Here is an 18680-nt window from a genome sequence, read left to right as displayed (position 1 = left end):
ACACCGAATTACAGAAAATATCTACCTGGATGAGGACTAACAAACTTACACTAAACATTGACAAAACCTACTTCATTCAGTTTGGTAACAGAGCTACAGATGTACCTCTTAACATAACGATAAACGGATCACCTATCACAAAGCTAACAGAGGGAAAATTCTTAGGAATCCACCTTGATAATAGACTCAAATTTCATACACATATACAACAAATTTCTAAGAAAATTTCCAAGACTGTAGGCATACTATCGAAGATACGGTACTATGTTCCACAGTCAGCCCTCCTGGCCCTTTATCACTCTCTTATTTACCCCTATCTCACCTATGGAATTTGTGCATGGGGCTCAACAACAATTAACCATCTCAGACCACTAATTACCCAACAAAAGGCTGCAGTTAGAATGATAACAAATTCTCACTACAGGCAGCACACTCCACCAATATTCAAAACACTCAACCTACTCACCATACAAAACATCCATACTTATTACTGCACCTATTACATACATAGAACACTTAACTCTGATATTAACCCTCCCCTCAAACATCTCCTTGCCAACCTCAACAGAACACATGACCATAACACAAGGCACAGATCACTCTTTGATGTTCCTCGTGTCCATCTCACGCTATGCAAAAACTCAATGCACATAAAAGGCCCTAAAATCTGGAATTCATTACCTGTAAATATAAAAGAAACACTACCTGTTTATAAATTCAAGTCTCTTCTCAAAGATCACTTACTCACTCAAAACCAAATAAATACTGAATAACTGAACCTTATAAATTGTATATCCTAAATGTTACTCACAATTATATCACACAAATGTTAAACCTAGGACCCAATCTAACTTTATTATTTTTTTAAATACACTACCTAACAGAATACTCCATTCGACTGAATGTACAGCAATGCATGCAACCATATGACCTGTCTTTGTAATACTCATTTGTGCTTTATAGTTATCTGTTTACAATAATGTTTTATCACTGATTTCATCATTGCTTAGTTAATCTTAAGTTAATTTTAAGCCAGCCCGTAATGCTATGCATATAAGTGGCTTTGGCATGCTGCTCTTACCTGTATTTTTTGTACCTCTGTATGTATGCTTAAATTACTAAATAAATAAATAAATAAATAAGAGCTGACTTTGATGAACGTAAACGAGGGTGGGGGAGGGTGAGCAGGAGCAAGAAAAGATTAGAGGTGACATCATAAGCCCTCCTTTGTTTTCGCTGCTACACAAACATGTCTGTCTATTTGTCTGTCTGTCAAGCTCTCTGTCTATCTGTCTATCCGTCTAGCTCTCTGTCTCAGAGAGAGCCACAAGACTGCGTCATCACATTTACTCACATCTTCAAACAGAGTATAGCACTTTGTCTGGATTTCTTGGGTTATCCTAGGTAATTTACACTATGTATACTTGTATTTATGTGTACCTATGAGACAGAGATAGACAGACAGATAGAGAGAGACTCCATATCTCCGTAAGTATTGATGGTAAAATTTTTTTGTTTATCCTATATGTTTAGAAAAAAAAAATTTTTTTTTGGAAATTTGGCCGACCCTGAGAACAAGTCTCTAAGAGGGCCTGTCGACCCTCAAAGGGTTAAGCCAGGTCTCAGTAAGAATAATGCAGGAGAAGGGTGTCTTTAGCGACTCAAGGAGTGGCAGGAGGTCATCATAGTGTTTGCTTAAGGACCTGATGTTATAGTTAAGAGCTGATAGACTTTGAGCAGTGTTTAGGATAGTGCTGGCTTGTGATGCTGTGTAATAAAGGCAGTTACTTTCCAATAAGTTTTGATTGTGTGTTATGGCTTTTAGTTCTTCCTGTGATTCTTGTCTCCTGTAAGATTCCTTCAGCTTAAGTTCGATATTCGCAATTTCATTGACTAGTGCCTCCCTTCATATTTCAGATATATTAGCCCCACTCAGCAGCTCTGTGACTCTTTGTCTTCATCTGTATAGGGAGCATCTCTCTCTTTCTAGTTTACATCTTCTCTTTCTTTTTCTTAATGGAATGTCTCTTGAGCAGATCTCAAGAACCACGGAATTCATTTTTTCAAGACAAAAGTTCAGGTCTGTGTTGTTTAGGATATCTTTCCAGCTTGTTTCATTTAGGACATGGTTTACTTGATCCCATTGTATGTTTTTGTTATTGAAATTGAATTTTGTGGAGAGACCTTCATGACTACTCACATTTTGATGGTCAGGAGCCCTGTGCATACATGTTTGTACCTCTATTATGTTGTGATCTGAGTGTATTGTCCTTGATACGGTTATATTACGTATCAGATCATCATTGTTAGTGAAGATGAGGTCCAGCGTATTTTCTAGCCTTTTAGGCTCTACTATTTGCAGGTTTAAGGTGAATTTGGTGCAGAGATTTAATAGTTCATGTGTGTGCAAATTTTCATCTGAGCTGCCTCCTGGGGTGATCTCTGCTAAAACATTGTTTTCTATACTCCTCCATTTTAGGTGTCTCAAGTTGAAATCTCCTAGTAGTAAGATGTTTGGAGCAGGAGTTGGGAGATTTTCCAGACAGTGGTCAACTTTCACAAGCTGCTCCTGGAATTGCTGGGAAGTTGCATTTGGAGGCTTGTATACCACCACAATGAAAAAAATATCATAGGTGGATTAATGAAAATGTTTGTATTAGCATATTATATGACATTTAATACTCCTCAGAGTGATTATTATTGCATATTATTATTATCATTATTAATATGGCATCATCAAGACTAATAAGACACTCTTAGTGATTGTAATGTGTACTTGCATGCCAGCACAGTGTGTAAGTTAATTTAGGTACAGATACACATAAGTATAATTATCAGAGTACATATAAAACAGATATATCAGATCAGTGAGAGTAAAAGGTAGATGGATACAAGGAGAATGGAAACAGCAAGTAAGAGAGAAGTGAAGATTTATAAACTAAAGGAGGAGGGAGTTAAGGTAAGATATAAACAACTGTTGGACAGATGGGTTAGTGAGAGTATAGACAGTGGGGTAGAAGATGTATGGGGTACATTTAAGAATATAGTGTTAGCATGTTCAGCAGAAGTTTGTGGTTACAGGAAAATGGGTGTGTGAGGGAAGAAGAGCGATTGATGGAATGATGATGTAAAGAGAGTAGTAAGAGAGAAAAAGTTAACATATGAGAGGTTTTTACAAAGTAAAAGTGATGCAAGGAGGGAGGAGTATATGGAGAGAAAAAGAGAGGTTAAGAGAGTGGTGAAACAATGTAAAAAGAGAGCAAATGAGAGGGTGGGTGAGATACTATCAACAAATTTTGTTGAAATTAAAGAAAAGTTTTAGAGTGAGGTTAATAAGTTGAGAAAGCCTAGGAAAAAAAGGCATTTGTTAGTTAAAAATAGGAGAGGAGAGTTATTAAATGGAGAATTAGAGGTATCAGGAAGATGGAGGGAATATTTTGAGGGAGAACCTTTTGTGAGTGTGGGGGAGGTGCATGGGGCAGTGAGTAGAATGAAAGGGGGTAAAGCAGCTAGGATTCATGGGATAAAGATAGAAATGTTAAATGCAGGTGGGGATATAGTTTTGGAGCGGTTAGTGTTTTTATTTGATAAATGTATGGAAGAGGGTAAGGTACCTAGGGACTGACAGAGAGCATGCATAGTTCCTTTGTATAAAGGCAAAGGGAACAAAATAGACTGTAAAAATTATAGGGGAATTAGTCTGTTGAGTATACCTGGTAAAGTGTATGGTAGAGTTATTATTGAAAGAATTATGAGTAAGACGGAGAGCAGAATAGCAGATGAACAAGGAGGCTTAAGGAAAGGTAGGGTATGTGTAGACCAAGTGCAGTGAGACATATAGGTGAACAGTATTTAGATAAGGGTACAGAGGTATTTGTGGCATTTATGGATTTGGAAAAGGCATATGATAGGATGGAGCACATACGTACAGCATTATGAAGCTAACGAGATAAAGTCAGTTGATCAGATGAAAATGCTGGCCCACAGATGGCTCCAAATTGTATGTCTCATAACAATAAAAATGCTTTCAAATGAGCTGATGTAGGTAAAAGCTCTTAGCTTGTCAATAAAGTTAGTAGGAATCTTTAACCTGTAAATAGTTTGAAAGTGGTGAAAAGTTTTAACGAGGATAGTGAGGCTCAGGTTAGAGTATGTAGGCAAGAGGGAGATTATTTCTCAGTAAAAGTAGGCCTTAGACAGGGATGTGTAATGTCACCATGGTTGTTCAATATATTTATAGATGGAGTTGTAAGAGAAGTGAATGCTCGGGTGTTGGCAAGAGGTGTTTACCTGGAGTTTACCTGGAGAGAGTTCCAGGGGTCAACGCCCCCGCGGCCCGGTCTGTGACCAGGCCTCCTGGTGGATCAGAGCCTGATCAACCAGGCTGTTGCTGCTGGCTGCACGCAAACCAACATACGAGCCACAGCCCGGCTGGTCAGGAACCGACTTTAGGTGCTTGTCCAGTGCCAGCTTGAAGACTGCCAGGGGTCTGTTGGTAATCCCCCTTATGTATGCTGGGAGGGTGTGGGGTTAAAAGATAAAGAATCTAACACAAAGTGGGAGTTGTCACAGTTGCTCTTTGCTGATGACACTGTGCTTTTGGGGGATTCTGAAGAGGAGTTGCAGAGGTTGGTTGATGAATTTGGTAGGGTATGTAAAAGAAGAAAATTACACGTAAATATAGGAAAGGGTAAGGTGATAAGGATAACATAAAAATTAGGTAACAGAAGATTGGATATCAGATTGGAGGGAGAGAGTATGGAGGAAGTAAATACTTTCAGATATTTGGGAGTGAATGTGTCAACAGATGGGTCTATGAAGGATGAGGTGAATCATAAAAGTGACAAGGGAAAAAAGGTGAGTGGTGCATTGAGGAGTCTGTGGAGACAAAGAACTTTATCCATGAAAGCAAAGAGGGGATTGTATGAGAGTATAGTTGTACCAACGCTCTTGTCTGGGTGTGAGGCGTGGGTTGTGAATATTGCAACAAGTGCAACAACAAGAAGGCTGAAGGCAATGGAGATGATGTGTCTGAGGGCAATTTGTGGTGTGAATATAATGCAGAGAATCCATAGTTTGGAGATTAGGATGAGGTGTAGGATTACCAAAACTATTATCCAGAGGGCTGAGGAGGGGTTATTGAGCTGGTTTTGACATGTAGAGAGGATGGAATGAAATAGAATGATTTCGAGAGTGTATAAATCTGTAGTGGAGGGAAGGTGGGGTAGGGGTTGGCCTGGGAAAGGTTGGAGGGAGGGGGGCAAAGGAGGTTTTGTGTGCGAGGGGCTTGGACTTCCAGCAAGCGTGCGTGAACTTCAAATTCAAATTCAAATTCAAAGTTTATTCTCTATAAGGATTACAGTGCTGAGTTTACAGAATTTGGTTATTGTGTGGTTTACATGTAGTAAAATAATAATTACAGAGTGTACCACTAGAACACCTAGCATGGCTAGGCATTTCGGGCAGACTTAAATTAAATCTTAAGTTTAAAATATTACAAAATTATGAGGTAAGTTGGTATTATGGCTAAGTGACTAAATACTAGTTTGTGAGTTTAGCAATGTGAATGCTTTTGTTTTGGCACTATACATAGTTTCAGTATTGGAGTATCACAGGCCAACTTATGACTAGTTAAGATTCATTATTTTGAGATTGGGATTGATATTTCTGTTTATGGTCAAATGGGTGAGTGAGTGTAAGTGTTAACCACCAGGTGGTATTCGTGTAATTAGTTGACAGAGTGTATCAGGGAGATAAGATGTTTTCTGATGGTAGTTTTGAAGGTGATGAATGTGTCTGCAGTTTTAGAATTTTCAAGTAGGGTGTTCCAGATTTTAGGGCCTTTGACATACATTGAATTTTCGTAAAGGTTTAGTCAGACACGGGAATGTCATAGAGATGTCTGTGTCTGGTGTTGTGCCTGTGGGTTCTGTCGTAACTATCAAGAAAGCGTTTTAGGTCAAGGTTAATATTGGAATTTAAGGTCCTGTAGATGTAGATTGCACAGTAGTAAGTGTGGATGTACTGAACAGGGAGTAAGTTTAGATCTATGAAGAGTGGGGGGGTGTGTTGCCAGGGATGGGATTTAGTGATTATTCTTACTGCGGCTTTTTGTTGGGTTATTATTGGCTTTAGGTGTGTTGCTGCAGTTGAACCCCAAGCACAGATAGCATAGGTGAGGTATGGATATATAAGTGAATGGTATAGTGTGAGAAGGGCTGTTTGCGGCACGTAGTATCGTATCTTGGAGAGGATCCCAACCGTTTTGGATACTTTTTTGGTTATGTGTTGGATATGGGTGCTGAAGTTCAGGTTGTTGTCGAGGTATAGGCCTAGGAATTTGCCCTCATTATGCCTGGCAATTAGAGTGTTGTCGATCTTAATGTTAATTTGCGCATCTCCTGCTCTGCTACCAAACATAATGTAGTAGGTTTTGTCAGTGTTAAGCGTAAGTTTATTGGCTGTCATCCAAGTCGATATTTTGATCAGCTCATCATTAACAATGGTGTTGAGGGTGGCAAGATTAGGGTGAGAGATGACATAAGTCGTGTCGTCAGCAAAGAGAATGGGGTTCAGGTGTTGAGATACATTTGGAAGATCATTGATGTATATGAGGAAGAGCAGGGGACCAAGGACACTTCCCTGCAGAACTCCAGTATCAAGTGGCTGTGCTGTTGATGCTGTGTCTTTAATGGTGACATACTGATACCTATTAGTAAGGTAAGATTTGAAATATGCAAGCGCATGGCCTCTTATACCATAATGGTCAAGTTTGTGGAGTAGGATGCCGTGGTCTACTGTGTCAAAAGCTTTTCTTAGGTCAATAAAAATTCCTAGTGGATATTCCTTATTTTCCAATGCTGTGTTAGGGAGCGAATGGAGATAAATGGTTTTTAGGACTTAATGTGCTGTTGGAGAGTAAGCAAGGTAACATTTATAAAGGGATCCAGGGAAACCGACAGGCCGGACTTGATTCCTAGAGATTGGAAGTACAGTTCCAGCACTCTGAAGGAGGGGTATTAATGTTGCAGTTTTATAACTGTACTGTAAGCATGCCTCTGGCAAGACAGTGATTGAGTGAGTGATGATGAAAGTTTTTTTTTTTCGGGCCACCCTTCCTCGGCGGGAAACGGCCGATGTGTTAATAAAAAAAATAAAAAATAATATAAAACCTGAAATAACTTTAAAACACTTGAAATTTTGGAAAGTTTCCAGACATAATGGAGGCACACGGTGCTCATGGAGAATGTAAACAAACCGGGTGGGGCACAGTAACAGTATTTTTATAAAGTCAGGTGGGGGGTGCCTTATAGTGACTTTTGGTCATAATTTGAAATGTCCTTACTAGCGGAATGTCATAAGGCAAAACACTGTAAAGTGGGGCCCTACTGTACAGTACACACATTACTTACTTTACTATTTATTGTAGGAAATCTGATAAATGAAGAATGACTATAATTGAAAACTGCTGCATACACAAACTGAAGAAGAAATGCGCAGTTACATGACACTTACATTTATTGAAGATCTGGTGATGATTGATGGTATGGGAGGAGGGGAGAGTGTTGATGGTCTTAGTGTTTAGAAGGGGAATCCCCTTCCATTAAGACTTGAGGTGTCAAGTCCTTTTCTGGGGTTACTTCCCTTCTTTTAATGCCACTAGGACCAGCTTCAGAGTCACTGGACTTCTGTCGCACAACATATCTGTCCATAGAGGTCTGTACCTCTCGTTCCTTTATAACTTTCCTAAAGTGGTTCACAACATTGTCAGTGTAATAGTCACCAGCACGGCTTGCAACAGCTGTCTGAGGGTGATTTTCATCCATAAAGGTTTGCACTTTAAGCCACATTGCACAGATTTCCTTAATCTTTGAAGTAGGCAACTTCTTCAATTTCTCTCTCCACTCCTCCTAAGCAGTTTCCTCAGGTCTGGCCTCTTGCTGTTGAAGTTGATCTAGCAGCTCATCAGTGGTTAGTTCTTCATTGTCCTCCTCCACCAACTCTTCCACATCATCCCCACTAACCTCCAACCCCAAGGACTTTCCCAATGCCATAATGGATTCCTCAACTGGCATAGGATTCCCAGGGTTAGCCTCAAACCCTTCAAAATCCCTTTGGTCTACACATTCTGGCCACAGTTTCTTCCAAGCAGAGTTCAAGGTCCTCTTAGTCACTCCCTCCCAAGCCTTACCTATAAGGTTTACACAACTGAGGATATTAAAGTGATCTCTCCAAAACTCTCTTAGAGTCAATTGAGTTTCTGAGGTCACTACAAAGCACCTTTCAAACAGAGCTTTTGTGTACAGTTTTTTGAAGTTTGCAATAACCTGCTGGTCCATGGGCTGCAGGAGAGGAGTGGTATTAGGAGGCAAAAACTTGACCTTAATGAAGCTCATGTCCCCACAAAGTTGCTCTGCCAAGTCTGTAGGATGACCAGGGGCATTGTCTAACACCAGGAGGCACTTAAGGTCTAATTTCTTTTCAGTTAGGTAATTTTTCACATTGGGGGCAAATGCTTGGTGTAACCAGTCATAGATAAAGTCCCTAGTGACCCATGCCTTACTGTTTGCCCTCCACAGCACACACAAATTAGCCTTGAGGATATTCTTTTGCCTGAACGCTCTGGGAGTTTCCGAGTGATACACGAATAAAGGCTTCACTTTGCAATCACCACTAGCATTGGCACACATGAGAAGAGTAAGCCTGTCTTTCATAGGCTGATGTCCTGGGAGTGCCTTTTCCTCCTGAGTAATGTATGTCCTGCTTGGCATTTTCTTCCAAAACAGGCCTGTTTCGTCACAATTAAACACTTGTTCAGGTTTCAGTCCTTCACTGTCTATGTACCCCTTGAATTCCTGCACATATTTCTCAGCTGCTTTTTGGTCCAAACTGGCAGCCTCACCATGCCTTATCACACTATGTATGCCACTATGCTTCTTAAATCTCTCAAACCAACCTTTGCTGGCCTTAAATTCACTCACATCATCACTAGTTGCAGGCATTTTTCTAATTAAATCCTGATGCAACTTTCTAGCCTTTTCACTTATGATCGCTTGAGAGATGCTATCTCCTGCTATCTGTTTTTCATTTATCCACACCAATAAGAGTCTCAACATCTATCACTTGCGATCTCTGTTTCGAAGACACAGATGAACCTTTGGCAAGAACAGCTTCCTTGATTGCCGTTTTCTTGGACACAATAGTAGCGATGGTTGATTGGGGTTTACTATACAACCTGGCCAGCTCGGAGACACGTACTCCACTTTCATACTTAGCAATGATCTCTTTCTTCATCTCTATAGTAATTCTCACCCTTATTCCTGTAGGGTTTGCACTAGAAGCTTTCTTGGGGCCCATGGTCACTTATTTTGCAGATGAAATCACCAAAAATGCTGCAATATGAAATGTTCCGATTGTATGCTTGGATGTTACCGCGGAGGCTGGCTGGTAAACAATGCCACCGGCAGAACATGTGAGGCTGGCTCAAGCCGCACATTAGACGTGTCTTGGACGAATAGCGTTGAGCGAGTTTTTCAGCGGTATGCAAGGCTGAATTTTAGCGATAAAATGTATCGGTATGCGGATTTAACGTTATGTGATGCCAACGGTATATGAGGGTCCACTGTATTAACTTTTCCACTATAGCAAGCAAAATCCCAAATGCAAATACTCAGCCAAATCTGTCCTTACTTCACCTATGGTATTTGTGCCTGGGGACCTACCATGGCAAATCACCTAAAGTAAGCAATAATTCAACAAAAAGCTGCTGTATGAATGATCAATTTAGAAAATGCTAGGCAACATACACCTCACTCTTCTAAAGTTTAAATTTATTCAACATATAAAACATTCAGTCATACTACTGTGCATTCTGTTTATGAGGAATAATCAATACGAATATAAATCCTGCTTTGAAGCTCTTTTGTAGAGTGCTACAACAGAACTCATAGGCATAATACATGAAACAAATCCTTCAGTAATGTCCCATGTTCAGCTCAACTGAGTAAAAGCTCTGCTCATAACAAGTCCTCAAATCTGAAACACTTTACCAGAAGATTTCAGAGGTTCCTACTCTTCCAACTTCTTCAAAACCGTTGTAAAAAAATTGTACCTCTCTATACTAAAGTGATTCATGATAGCAGTAGATATATGTCAAACACATCTCTGAAACCTTCCTAAGATACAGTGGACCCCCGCATAACGGACGCCTTGCATAGCGGACAATCCGCATAGCGGACGCTTTGATCGCTAAAATTTTGCCCCGCATAGTGGACAAAAACCCGCTCAGCGGCCTTCGTCCGAGACGCGTCCAATGTGCGGCCTGAGCCACGCTCACATGTTCCGCGGGTGGCATTGTTTACCAGCCAGCCTCCGCGGTAACATCCAAGCATACAATCGGAACATTTTGTATTATTACAGTGTTTTTGGTGATTTTTTTCTGGAAAATAAGTGACCATGGGCCCCAAGAAAGCTTCTAGTGCCAACCCTACAGCAATAAGGGTGAGAATTACTATGGAGATGAAGAAAAAGATCATTGATAAGTATGAAAGTGGAGTGCGTGTCTCCGAGCTGGCCAGGTTGTATAATAAACCCCAATCAACCATCGCTACTATTGGTGGTACAGCTGCTGCTGCTGCTGTACCACCGTCAGCTGCTGCTGCGCTGTCAGCTGCTGCTGCTGTACCACCGTCAGCTGCTGTTGCTGCTGTAGTACCATCTGCTGCTGCTGTAGCATCGTCTGCTGCTGCTGTAGCATCGTCTGCTGCTGCTGTAGCATCGTCTGCTGCTGCTGTAGCATCGTCTGCTGCTGCTGTAGCATCGTCTGCTGCTGCTGTAGCATCATCTGCTGCTGCTGTAGCATCGTCTGCTGCTGCTGTAGCATCGTCTGCTGCTGCTGTAGCATCGTCTGCTGCTGCTGTAGCATCATCTGCTGCTGCTGTAGCATCGTCTGCTGCTGCTGTAGCATCGTCTGCTGCTGCTGTAGCATCGTCTGCTGCTGCTGTAGCATCGTCTGCTGCTGCTGTAGCATCGTCTGCTGCTGCTGTAGCATCGTCTGCTGCTGCTGTAGCATCATCTGCTGCTGCTGTAGCATCGTCTGTTGCTGCTGTAGCATCGTCTGCTGCTGCTGTAGCATAGCATCGTCTGCTGCTGCTGTAGCATCTCTGTGCTGCTGGTGCATCTTCTGCTGCTGCTGTAGCATCGTCTGCTGCTGCTGCTGCTGTAGCATCATCTACTGCTGCTGTAACATCGTCAGTTGCTGCTGTAGCATCGTCTGCTGCTGCTGTAGCAGCATCTGCTGTAGCATCGTCTGCTGCTGCTGTAGCATCATCTGCTGCTGCTGTAGCATCGTCTGCTGCTGCTGTAGCATCGTCTGCTGCTGCTGTAGCATCGTCTGTTGCTGCTGTAGCATCGTCCGTCAGCTGCTACTGCTGCTGCTGCTGCTGTAGCACCGTTGTTGGTGTGGCTTATTGAGAATACCAAGAAACAATTAACCCCAGAGGATTTGCCACCCAGGATAACCCAAAAAAGTCAGTGTCATCGAAGACTGTCTAACTTATTTCCATTGGGGTCCTTAATCTTGTCTCCCAGGATGCAACCCACACCAGTCGACTAACACCCAGGTGAACAGGGAAAATGCCTGGAACTAGTGCTCATATTGGTGAATTTAGAGCCAGCAAAGGTTGGTTTGAGAGATTTAAGAATCGTAGTGACATACACAGTGTGATAAGGCCTGTTCTGGAAGAAAATACCAAACAGGACCTACAGTACTCAGGAGGAAAAGGCACTCCCAGGACACAGTGTCTCATCAGTCATTGCTGCATCTTCAATAAAGGTAAGTGTCATTTATTCTTCATTTAGTAGAGTAGTACATGCACAATATATATTGTGCATGTACTACTCTACTATTGTGCATGTATCCTTCTCTTTGTGTGTAGGAAAATGTATATTTCATGTGGTAAAAATTTTTTTTTCATACTTTTGGGTGTCTTGCACGGATTAATTTGATTTCCATTATTTCTTATGGGGAAAATTCATTCGCATAGCGAACATTTCGCATAACAGCCAGCCCTCTTGCACGGATTAAGGTCGCTATGCGGGGGTCCACTGTACAGTGGACCCCCACTTAACGATCACCTCCCAATGCGACCAATTATGTAAGTATATTTATGTATGTGCGTTTGTACGTGCATGTTTGGGGGTCTGAAATGGACTAATCTACTTCACAATATTCCTTATGGGAACAAATTCGGTCAGTACTGGCACCTGAACATACTTCTGGAATGAAAAAATATCGTTAACCGGGGGTCCACTGTATACTGTGAACTGGAACTTTAAACTCAGCCCATCATCAAAGTTGATACTGTATTGTTATTCATCCTCCTCTTGTGAGACGGCTAGAAGCATCGTTAACTCTCATTTGTAACCAACAAACTTTTGTATGAAACCACAGTTGTACTCTTGGACATCCTCCCTCCATTACTGCCAGTTGTGGGAAAATAGGCTTGCATATCTACTTATTGAACACAGTAGATTAACACATTGGCATTTAAGGTAGGAATGAGAGACCACTGCAAGGATGGTCAGACCTTCCTGAGGATCCAACATATCTTGATCAATGTCAGACACTTTTGGCCCTATGAAATGTTTGTTTTGTTCACCCTTCACTCTGGCTGCCCTTCTTTTGCTGCAGGCACACACTATAATTTCTTAACTAACACCAGGTTGTTACATCAGCTGTGACCACCCTTCTTTGAGCTGATATCCTTCCTTCAGCACCCTCATTTTTTTCCCCCCGTGTCCCCACACTGTCTTTGTTGTAGACGGAAATATCTGAACAACATCACCAAACTACACATTCTATTTAGAAGATTAGTGGCACTTTGGCCATCCACGAAAGCATTGCCAGCTGCATGTAGAATACTCTGTGGAGATCTTACCCATAATATATATCCACTTTTGCTAGCTGTTCAGTGTTCTCAGGTAATGGGCAGAGTTTGAACCCATTACAATCAGTTCTAAAGCAGTTGTTGCCCAAATTGTTCTAGAGCTTATCCCTTTTATTCTAATTGTGTTCCCTTGTTTTTTAAGGTAAGAGCATGTCATATAGCCATGTCATAATTTGTCTTCGTCAAATTGGCTGTTTGCCAACATTTACGTATTCTTGTGTAGCCTTACCCTCGTGGGTTTAGTGCTTCTTTTGATTATAATAATTGTGTAGCCTGCTTAATTCCATCTTCTGTATCACCCACACTAGCTACACAATATTTTCCCCACTACATACTGGAATAAAGGCATTGGAGGTTCATCCAGAACCTCCCTCCTTTATTTCTTAGGTGTTGCCATCTTTGTCTCATTCCTCTACTCAAGATTTCACTTCTTTGGCTCCTTCCTTAACCCCCCAAGATTTCACATCCTTAAATCCTTCCTTCTCTCTACTTCCTTATCCAGTTATTATCTCCCACTGCTTCTGGAGTCCCTGCAACTATTCTCCTCTCTTCTAAGAGTATCCCAGGTCTCCCTGCATAATTCCCTGTGATTGTTATGAAAATTCAAGATCCTTAATCTTCTATACTCTATCTGTTCCATGCCACCACGTTCAGCCCTTTCCTTCTCCTACATTTATATTTGTTTCAATTCCCATATATTTGTCTCTTTTCCTCTACATAGATTGAAGTGAAAAACACACATTCATGATACTCATCCCTATGTAGATTCTCATTTTTCCATGGAATTGTATCCAAGACTATGGAGTATTAAGTGCAGTGAAGCACTAAAAGGCTTCTCCTCCATCTGCTTTAACATTTCTCACCACTTTATCAAGTTGACAGTCTAAATATTGCTCTAATTTGGTTAATAATGACTTTCACAAGAAAGTATGTCCAAAATGATGAAGATTTGGGTGTGGGAAATCAATTGAGCATATTTTTACAGAAATTCTTTTGTTAGTTTTCAGTTGAGGGGTCAAGCTAGTACTAAGCCAAAAATTTTGCACAGTCAAAAAATTTGAAAAGTAATTAAGGTTATCACAAGATGTCTTTCAGTAAAAGCATTTTACAGTAAAACTGGATCCTACAAATTTAAGGTTAATTATTATAATATAAGGAAAAAAATTGTCATCTGTGTTTATACTTATTGGGTATTTATATTCTGCACATACATTGGCTATCATTTAATGTGTTTCACTTATCCTTTGGCTTGGTAGACAATACTCTTACCTCACGCACTGAGTGTCCATGGTTCATTCCCCGGTACAAGTGGAAACATTGGGTATGTTTGCTTACACCTGCTGTCCCTGCTATTTGGAAGTACAGTAAGTAGGCACCTGGGTGTTAGTCAGCTGATGTGGGTCAAGATTGAAGGATCCCAATAGAAATAGACAGACAGTCCTCGATGACACGCTGACTTTCTTGGGTTATCTTGGGTGACTAACCCTTTGGGTTAAAAATCCAAACAAATCTTATTTTCCAAGGACATGCCTTAGCTGTGTGCCTTATTTGATGCTTGCATCACACGTAACAGTTCATTCACATCCATGCAATATTACAACTAAAAATGGATGAAAATTATTATCAGTCTAGTAATGAAATTCATACATTGAAGGATTTATAAATCCCTGTAGTTTTAAGGATTTAATTTTCATGAGTGCATTAAAAGTAATCTCATCCAAAATACTTTTAACAAGACAATTTACAGTGATAATCTTATCATTATATATTTATCAAATTGATTATGTAATGTCATGTGCTTAACAGAAACATCATTTTTTTATACTAGTGTATCAAGAAGGGTTTATTTTGGAGACTATTTTTCAATGTCATTGTTAGTTTAAATCTCAAATAATTGCTAATATACTGTTAAGAGCATACTGATCATTTATAATAATTACAGGCCCAAAGGGAAGTTTTTCAAATAATCCAGTTTCAATTGTTGATCAGTATTTTGTATGATACTTTAATTTTTAGTTTTATCAATTATATTTTAGTCTTATCTAATATAGATAAAGTAAATTTCATATTTCCCAGTGTAAGAAATCTAAAGTTAATTTTATTGACTAGAAAATATGATTTTTGGACTATTCTTTAATAACCATACTCAAAAGCTTAAAAAATTGTGTGTTCATAACACATTTCACCTTATGACCATGGAGACTCTTGAACATTTTAAAACTTAAGTTTCCTAAATTCATTGTAACTCTAGTATGTGAGTACTTTCTGACCAGTTCAAACTGTTTTTTCATCAGTTAACCATATTAATTGCAAGATTATGAATTGTTTAAAACTAGTTTGATGATTCACCTTGTATTAATTGGCAATCAAAAAATGAAAGTTCATGAACTATTGTGTAATTAGTGAAATACCTTAAGTCTCACTTGCACTGTTCCTCCCCTTCACAGCTAACAGCATCTAAGAGCAGTGACCCGTGACATCGACGTCCTTCCTCTCTCTCTTTCCTCTCTGGGGGCTCACGTAAGCACCGATTACTCGATGCTCTGTTTCTGGAGCACTGTACATCCCTGCTCGTACTTTGCATATAATCTGTCAAAGTTGCTTGTTAAAATTATTCAGAATATCTATAATTAATTTTTACTAAATTTTTTGCTTTGAAGTACAGTACAGTACAAAACTGCACTGTAATTGGTTGTATTAGCTAATGCTTTTGCACAAATTTATAGATATAAAGGTACATAAAAATTACATTTTTCAGCAATTATTTTAAAATATTAATTGGTACTTTAAGGCATTTTAGATTTGTTTATTTAATTTTTTAAATCTTGCTACATGGACATTTAATATTTTAAAATTATGTAAAAGGTGCTACCTGAGTATATTAACTTTCTTTGTTCCTTATTTTCTTAATGTTCATATACAATTTCATAGTAATATAGGGCATTGAATTTTGTCTTAAGTTGTCATAGTTGAGGTTGTGATCTTTTATAACCTACCAGTTAATTAACCTTAAACCGAAAAAACTCAATTCCATTTGAACTGTTGAATCTCTCTATGTAAACTATTATCAAGTCTTCATATAAGAGCTCAGTAAAACATTATACTGTATCTGAAAAAAAGTTTGGTACAATGCTACAAAATGTCTTTATTTCTTTCCAAACCAGAGGTGACCTCTGGTCCTGCATGACTGGTATAATACCACTAGTTATATAGTACACTATGTCTAATTCACAACTAAGCATTTTGTTCTGCTTATCACTTGCTTAATATAAGAAATGCTGCAATATTTTAGTTTATTTTGAAAGACTTTAAACTTGATATTGACTTAAGAGTCAGTGTAAACCACTCTATGTAGCTCTATATATATATATATATATATATATATATATACATGTATATATATATATATATATATATATATATATATATATATATATATATATATATATATATATATATATATATATATATATATATATATATATATATACAGTAGGGCCCCACTCATATGGCGGGTTAGGTTCCAGGCTGTCGCCGGAAAGCAGACATCGCCGGAAGGCAGAACACCATTTTTTTCCATTTATAAATGCATGACAACAAGTATACACTAAATTATATTAGGTTAGTAATAGAACTAGGCATTAAAAACACAAAAAGTAAAATACATTCACAGTAAATTCATTACTTATCTTAAAGTATTTGTAATCTTAATGTAGGGAGAGAGGTGAGTAGTACTTATTTGTAGGAAGTCAGGTGCAGGTAGCCCAGGTGTAGGTAGCCCTGGCTCCCCGTCTCATACTTAATATACGATATTTAAAACATCCCAGAGAGGTAAATTACACATACAGTACACTCATTATTTACCTTAAAATATGTGTAGTCTTAATATAGGAAGAGAGGTGAGTAGTATTTATTTGTAGGAAGTCAGTGTAGGTAGCCGGTAGGTGTAGCTCGCCTGGGCTACACCTACCGGCTACCTACACTGTGGGCCAGAGCCAAATTATTAACATCAACATGCCTTGTTCACTGAATTTAATCATTTCTAACAACTACCTTTATATGCCATCATAAACGAAGGTAGAAGTAATGAATAATTCATGCCGAAAATTGTAAACAAAAGCGGAGTGAGGGAGTGGCTGGGCCAAACGGATATTCATACACGTTTTCTCTGATGGCTGAGCAGAGAAAATGTAATGTTGTCCCTCCACCTGGCTACCACACAGCTCTACAAGTATCATTATCAGAGCACATATAAAATATGCAATAAATGCCAGACAACAAGTTTACACTAACTTATATTAAGCTAGCAATAGAAATAGGCATTAAAAACACAATAAAAGGTAAGATATACGCAGAGTACTACACTTATTACTTACCTTAAAATATTAATATTAATGTGTGAGAGGTGAGTGGCAGGGTGTTTATTGAATAAAATCAGAACGGCACACCATCATCCTCTAACTTGGCACTTAAAGCAAGAGGCATACGACTTCTCTTTTTATTACAGCTAACCTTAGACGCCATCGTCAATGAGAGCCAACTAGTTAATGAAAGAGTAAACGAGAGAGAGAACGAGATACAGAGTTGAGACAATGTAAGAACACAAACTGAACCGGTAGTCGGTGATCACTTGGTCAGGTGAAATAAATGCGTATTAATATGTGTCTACTTTTAGTTCATTCACGTCTATTTGTAAGAGTTTGTAAAACATTTACCTCAATATTTTTTTATTATAATAATAATTACCTCACAATACAAATACTCTTACATTGTGTACAAGTTGTACAAGTTAGTTCAGAATAAACAAACAGCAACACACCATTTTTAGAGTGAATGAAGATAATAATAATAATAATAATATTATTATTATTATTGTTATTATTATTATTTATTATAAAAAGCACTAAACCCACAAGGGTCGTGAATTTCTGGGAACAAAAAAGATATCACGAAATAGCGAAATAAAATTAGCAAAATCAGATGAACCCCAACTCCCACCAACAGAAACAGCAAACAGACTCAATGATTTCTTCTCCACTATAGGACAAAACCTTGCCAATAAAATCCCAAGCTCAGATACCCCACCAAATGACTACCTCACTGGCAACTACCCGAACACACTGTTCCTAGCTCCGACTAACCCATACGAAGTCTCCCTTATTATCAACGCACTAAAAAACAAGGCAGGAGATTTAAATACCTTACCACCCTTTATATACAAAAAAGTGTCACAAGTACTATCACCAATCATTGCAACACTCTTTAACAAATCCATTGAATCCTCCACCTTCCCTACAGCTCTCAAAATAGCAAGGGTCACCCCGATCCATAAAGGAGGAGACCAAACAGAGTTGAATAACTATAGGCCAATATCCAATTTACACCCTCTCTCAAAAATCTTCGAAAAATTAATTCATAAACGAATCTACTCCTACCTCATCTCCCAAAACATTCTCAACCCCTGCCAATTTGGATTCAGGCCTAATAAAAATACTAATGATGCTATTATACACATGCTAGAACATATATACACTGCAATAGAGAAAAAAGAAGTCCCACTGGGGATCTTCATTGACTTACGTAAAGCTTTTGATACAGTTGACCATGACTTGCTCCACGTAAAATTGTCACACTATGGTATTAGAGGGCACTCCCTCAACTACCTCAAGTCATACCTCAGCAACAGAAGCCAATATGTGTACGCAAATGGGGCAAGCTCTTCCGCTCAACCAA

The 18680-nt window shown here is 39.1% G+C and overlaps 1 long non-coding RNA gene across 1 annotated transcript in view; it reads left to right on the top strand.

The window, feature by feature from the left end:
- Nucleotides 1-11920: 11920 nt before the first annotated feature.
- LOC138852675 (uncharacterized) overlaps nucleotides 11921-18680 on the top strand; it is a 41890-nt gene continuing 35130 nt past the window's right edge. The window contains exon 1 of the long non-coding RNA XR_011391995.1: nucleotides 11921-15467. This is a non-coding gene — a long non-coding RNA (uncharacterized lncRNA). The remainder of the gene's footprint in view (nucleotides 15468-18680) is intronic.

This window comes from Cherax quadricarinatus, chromosome 14 (assembly GCF_038502225.1).
Source record: "Cherax quadricarinatus isolate ZL_2023a chromosome 14, ASM3850222v1, whole genome shotgun sequence".
NCBI lineage: Eukaryota > Metazoa > Arthropoda > Malacostraca > Decapoda > Parastacidae > Cherax > Cherax quadricarinatus.
Note: the sequence above shows the minus strand (reverse complement) of the source record. Positions and strands in the feature narration are given on the sequence as shown.